The sequence below is a fragment of the Myodes glareolus genome, chromosome 27 (assembly GCF_982192425.1).
Source record: "Myodes glareolus chromosome 27, mMyoGla1.1, whole genome shotgun sequence".
NCBI classification, from domain to species: Eukaryota; Metazoa; Chordata; class Mammalia; order Rodentia; family Cricetidae; genus Myodes; species Myodes glareolus.
In genome coordinates, this window is record NC_142052.1 from 2,582,389 (window position 1) to 2,588,397 (window position 6,009).

Sequence of the window (6,009 nt, forward strand, 5' to 3'; positions counted from 1 at the left end):
AAATATTGTTTACTGCCGTTTATGACCACGACAACCACGGAAGAGGAGGCCGAGAGGGAGAAACCCAACTGAATATATTATAACTGATACGGAGTAACCCTAAGATGCTCCCAATATTTAAAAAAAAGTACAAATTTATAAATAAACAGTCTCCACGCCAGTTAATACACACATTTACACCAGAGGATCTTTCCCATCGCCATCTGATGGGGCTTTGTTGTTGTTGTAAGTAAGCCGGGGGTGCCGGTAGTGTGTGCACGCTCACACACGTAGTGTGTCTGTCTGTCCACTGAAACTTTATCATTGACCTGCGCGTGTCTGGGAAGCCCGGCCACTATTTGCTAAGCTCCAGGATTCCATCCGAGGGTTGTTCTCTTCACACGCCAAACCCTGGAGCTCTAAGGCCCTGGGAGCCAACTGGAAAGGGGCGACGGTGGAGGTACGGATCCAAGAGCCATCGCTGCTTGTGGAACGCATCAGTGGCTCGCAGTGTGTGGAACTGACCTGGGGAAGTCTCGGAAGTGGACTCTGAAGATATTTTTAGCTTTCTCTGAGTTGCCAACAGAAGGAACTGCCCAATGGCCCATTCCCGTCCTGCATCCTGCATGCAGGTCTTCCAGCGCCTGCTCCTTCGCTGGCATGGTCTGTGGGAAAACCCGGCAGGAGGGATGCTCATTTCACCTAACAGGCCAAGTCAAAACCGAGATGTCTTGACGCAGGAAAATGTGTACTTTACGGCCACTCTGAGTCTGCTCCCTGGGGCGCAGCAGCACTTGGCTCGCTGGGATCCTGGGTCCTCTCAGGACCAGGACACTTCTTGTTCAGGTACCCCAGCTTGTCGATGTAATACCGATACTCGGATTTATCTTTCTTCAAGATCATATCCGAAAGAACTCCTTGCGTTATCAGTGCTGCCTCCTCCAGAAGCGGAACCCCAGGGTGGTCTCTTGGCATGTGTCTAAGGACCCCTTGGAACAGGAAAGGATGTTTGACCAGGCGACTTTGAGGACTATCTAGGAAACTCCAAAGACCTAGTTTTCAAGTCAAGGCAGCACTGGAGAGGGGGCTGGAGAGATGGCTCAGAGGTTAAGAGCATTGCCTGTTCTTCCAAAGGTCCTGAGTTCAATTCCCAGCAACCACATGGTGGCTCACAACCATCTCATAATGGGGTCTGGTGCCCTCTTCTGGCCTGCGGGTATACACACAGACAGACTATTGTATGCATAATAAATAAATATTAAAAAAAAAAAGACAGCACTGGAGGATGTCTTCGACTCTTGAGTCCCTTTTCTTTGGATCCAGAAGAGCCTTGGCTACCCACTGGTTACTACAGTGGCCTTTGCGGACAGTCATTCAGGCCCCGTAACCAATTCACGAGAAGGTTACCCACCAGTCCCACTGCCCGGGCAGGCTGGGTTGCTTCTGTCCTTGTCAACAGATCTTCATGCTATGCAGTGGTATGTAAGCATCCAAGTCAGCAAACATACATGTGGATTCCTCTTCCGAGATGTTGGCAACTTTAACATAGGGTCATGGTGGGCCTTTCTAGCAAGCCAGTGGTTAAGCCCTGTTTGCCTCGGGATAATTCATGCTTTGCCTTCTGATGTTTGATATCTCAGATGATCAAAAGTCTCCTACCTACCGATGTCTAGCATCTCTGGCCATACAAGAGCACACTGCTGCTTCCCTTGGTGAGTGTTGGAACTATGAACCTGCTGAATGACTTCTGAGCAGAAGCTGGGGATCTATGGTCACCACGACGGGTAAATGACTGGTATCACCAAAGCGCCTGACTGTTCCCTTTCTCGCAGGAGAGATTAAGCTTGCTGAGGATAAAAACACATTTTTTTTTTAAACTAGCCTGAGTTGTGGGTAACTGAAACAAATAATGAAAATACATAGTTCTACTTTTGGCCTTTATCCTCCCTTAACCTTTATATTACGTTATTTTCTTCTTCCCCGGTTTATACAACCATGACGCATTTCTCTGTGGGCTGGAGAAAGGGGAAGAAGGATCGTGGGAAATGGACAGTCAGGACTCTGGGCAAGAGTAGAGCCTTCAGTATCTCCTAGGCAACCCGTGATGATGAGTTTCCCAGCACAAATCTCCTCACTCTTCCTCTCCGACAGACCAGTACAAAAACAAAACGCATTCGATTCCATACCGGGTCGAGAACGACACCAGCGGGTGTCAACTTCAAGACAGCCGTGAGGAACCACATTAAAGAATAATCAGATACAGCAATGACTCTCTGAAACCTGAACAGAGACACCGTCCCACTAACCGCCCTCCAGACCTGACTCATCCATTTTACTAGCTACCAGCACGTCATCTCCTCTTGGATGTCAGACCCAACAGGCCCCAGGTGAGCTCATTCCCTTCCTCCACAAACTGGTTTTCCTTCTCATTTCCCGGTGTGAACCAGAGCCGCAATAATAATCCCAGCCAGTCAGGCCTTCAACCTACAGGCCACCGCCCACCTCTCTCTCTCTTTTCCCATCCCCGCGGTCTGGGGAAGAGGAAAGGAACTTGAGTCTCCTTTCTGCCCTGCCCACTACCGTGGGTAAGGCTCTGACGTCAGGTGTAGGCCGAGTCCCTGTGAGTCAGAATGCCTCACGATTACTGTTTAAAATGCAGACAACCTCTGCCTGCTGATTCAAGGGTTGGTTTAAATTAGAGCTCCAGAGGACTTTTCAAACCACCTGAAAGGGATCAGCGCTAAGGAACTGACTCAGGTGAGTTCGGTATCCAGGCGGAAGCACACAAGAGACCAGAGAAAGAACAAAGGAGTCCCACCCCGATGACTTACGCTCAGAGGCAGACAGTAGCCTGGACGGCATGCAAAGGTTCTATATGCTGGAATCACATTCGGGTCTGCTCACGAATAACTTCTGCCGGAAAGGTCGTGAAAGACGTCGTCCCCTAAAAGGAAGACCAACTAAATAGTCCTGCGAGGGGCTAGCTCTGAGAGGGGGGAGCCGCTTGAGTCACCACGTGGCCTTCCACGGCCAGCAGAGGGTGGTGGACTTCCAACACCTTTAGATTATAAAAAGGCCAAAAAGACAATAGGGAGGCTGGAGGAGCTCAGAGAAGAGGATGAGTTAGGCAGAATGTGCTTGGCGGTGAAGCCGTTCCAGCTACTGCGAACTCGGGGTTTAAGACAGACATCCTGACTTAGAGATCGTTCAGCTTGCATCGGCTCGAGGGCCTTGACTGTTTCTTCACCTTTACCGTATGGTAAAGCTATCAGTAGCCAATGGAATATTCAGTTTGGGGATTCTGCTCTTCCCCTGGCTAAAGCATTATGTAGACTGGCTTGATACTCCCTCCTGGTGCGGTGATAGGCAGAAAAAAAACACGGGCATATGTTAACCAGGCGATCACAATCGCTACCTGGCAGGAGCTTAGAGCCACAGTTATTTGGCTGTGGCGGTCAGTTGCTCAGGTGTATTAAAGGCCCTTTTGTCTTAATCTTCTTTCCAGCCTCATATGGCTTTATTTGGAATGGACCCTAAGGATCAGCCAAGGAGCGTTTGGACAATCAGAGGCTCACAAAATGATCAGAAAGGCGAGGAAAATCAGCTTCAAACGTCCACAATCACCATGAGTGCTTATGGAGTTAGCTGTGGCCGGTGCTGTGGTCAGGAAACAGAAGCAGAGAAGCCACGCCCAGGCTGGTGGGAGCTCCTGCGAAGCTGATTTTTAAGAGTTTTCAACCCAAGTTAAAATACTTCAACTTTATACTGCAAGCATCTTTATTTTAAAAATAAAATATTGAGATACTTTAAAAAAAAATCGATCTAATGGGCCAGGTGTGATGGCGCACGCCTTTAATCTCAGCACTCAAGAGGCAGAGGCGGGCTGTTCTCTGAGTTCGACGCCGGCCTGGTCTACACACCTAGTTCCAGGACAGCCAGAGCTACACAGAAAAACCTTGCCTCAAAAAAAGACAAAAAGCAGGAGCTGGAGAGATGGCTCAGTGGTTAAGAGCACTGGCTGCTCTTCCAGAGGATCTAGGTTCAATTCCCAGGACCCATATGGCAGCTTACACTGGTCTGTAACTCCTGTTCCAGGGGATCCAACACAGATATACATGCAGGCAAAACACCAATGAAGATAAAATACAAATAAATAAATTATTAGAGTAATCAGACAAAATAGCCCCCCAAACAAAATTCTATCTAGTAGGATCTAATACCCATCGTCTGTTTTTAATGCATGAACAAGCTGCTCTTTAACCAGAGGTTTCTCTTTCCTGTCCCCTCTTCAACTCACATTCTGTTCTAGTTCCATCAAAGAATTTGACTCTGTTCTATATTTTAATTTTTGGCACCCTTTGTATTATCTTAAATACCGTAATAAAAGTTTATAAATTGAAATTATACCAAGTTTAGTCCTTGTGACTATAGGGCTCTGTTTAAATGTCTTCTAAGGGCCAGGTGAGCTGGTGCACACCTAACTCCAGCACTGGGGAGGCAGAGGCAGGCAGATCTCTGTGAGTTTGAGGACAGCCTGGTCTACAGTGAGAGTTCCAGGACAGCCAGGGCTGTGTAAAGAGACCGTAGCTCAAAACACAGAACTTAAAATAAGATGGTTCTAGGGGCTCAGGAGCCATGGCTCAGTGAGCACAGGGTGTGTAGGACAGGAGTGAGAACCTGGGTTTGGAGCCATGACATCCATGCTAATATTTATTCTTTGTTCAGAGGCTATGCTGTAAAACAATAAAGACACGGCTAAAATAGTATTGCATTCATTGTAGAAAGAGGTGGAAAGTTTAATACATGCCCATTTGTCAGATTTGCAATGTTTAGTGGCCTACTTAGTCACCTTTAAATTACTAAACACTATTTACCGACACAGTATAGATGGAGGATGTTCATTTGTTCCCAGACGCTCAGATCCGAAATAATTACACAGAAACTATATTAACTAAAACACTGTTTGGCCCATCAATTAAACGTATTGCTAGTTAGCTCTTATATCTTAAATTAACCCATTTTCATGATTTTATATTTTTCTACAAGGCTCCTGGTTAACCAGTAAGGTTCTGTCCAGGAGGCAGCCCGTGTCTTTCCCCTCTGGCGGCTACATGGTTTCTCCCTGACTCCACATACTCTCTCTATATAGATATATCTCTTCCAACCTGATTCTATTCTGCTAAGCCATTGACCAAAAGCAGCATCTTTATTAACCAATAAAAGCAACACATATACAGAAGGACTTCCCACACCAATGTAAGGATACATATCAGAAGTTGTTATAGAAAAAGTAATAAAGTTTTTGTAAAGCACTTAGATTTCCCCAACTCATAAAGGAAGTGAGGAACCAGTGTGTTAAGATATATAGTCTGTCAAAATACAACACCCCTTCATGATAAAGGTCTTGGAGAATGCAGGGATACATGGAATATACCTAAACATAATAAAGGCAATATACAGCAAGTCAACAGTCAACATCAAACTAAATGGAGTGAAACTCAAAGCAATTCTACTGAAGTCAGGAACAAGACAAGATTGTCCACTCTCTACAAATCTATTCAATACAGTATTTGAGGCTATAGCTAGAGCAATAAGACAACAAAAGAAGATCAAGGGGACACAAATCCGAAAAGAAGAAGTCAAACTCTCATTATTTACTGATGATATGATAGTTTACGTAATCGACCCCAAAAATTCCACCAAGGAACTTCTACAACTCATAAACACTTTCAGTAATGTAGCAAGATACAAGATTAACTCGAAAAAATCAGTAGCCCTTCTTTACACAGATGACACATGGACTGAGAAAGAAATCAGAGAAATACCACCCTTCATAAGAGCCACAAATAACATAAAATATCTTGGGATAACTCTAACAAAAAAATAGAAGACCTGTATGACAAGAACTTTAAATCTTTGATGAAAGAAACTAAAGAAGACAACAGAAAATAGAAAAATCTCCCATGCTCTAGGGTAGGTAGAATTAACATAGTAAAAATGGCAATCTTACCAAAAACAATCTACAGGTTC

The 6,009-nt window shown here is 45.4% G+C and overlaps 1 long non-coding RNA gene and 2 pseudogenes across 1 annotated transcript; 1 reads left to right on the top strand and 2 right to left on the bottom strand.

The window, feature by feature from the left end:
* Positions 1-300: 300 nt before the first annotated feature.
* LOC125399978 (neuroepithelial cell-transforming gene 1 protein pseudogene) lies at positions 301-1,038 on the bottom strand (annotated as a pseudogene).
* Positions 1,039-1,043: 5 nt separating this feature from the next.
* LOC148117580 (neuroepithelial cell-transforming gene 1 protein pseudogene) lies at positions 1,044-1,818 on the bottom strand (annotated as a pseudogene).
* Positions 1,819-1,913: 95 nt separating this feature from the next.
* On the top strand, positions 1,914-4,380 carry LOC146889320 (uncharacterized). The gene is made up of 2 exons (XR_015000040.2): positions 1,914-2,366; positions 3,485-4,380. It is a non-coding gene; the product is annotated as an uncharacterized LOC146889320 (long non-coding RNA).
* Positions 4,381-6,009: the final 1,629 nt, after the last annotated feature.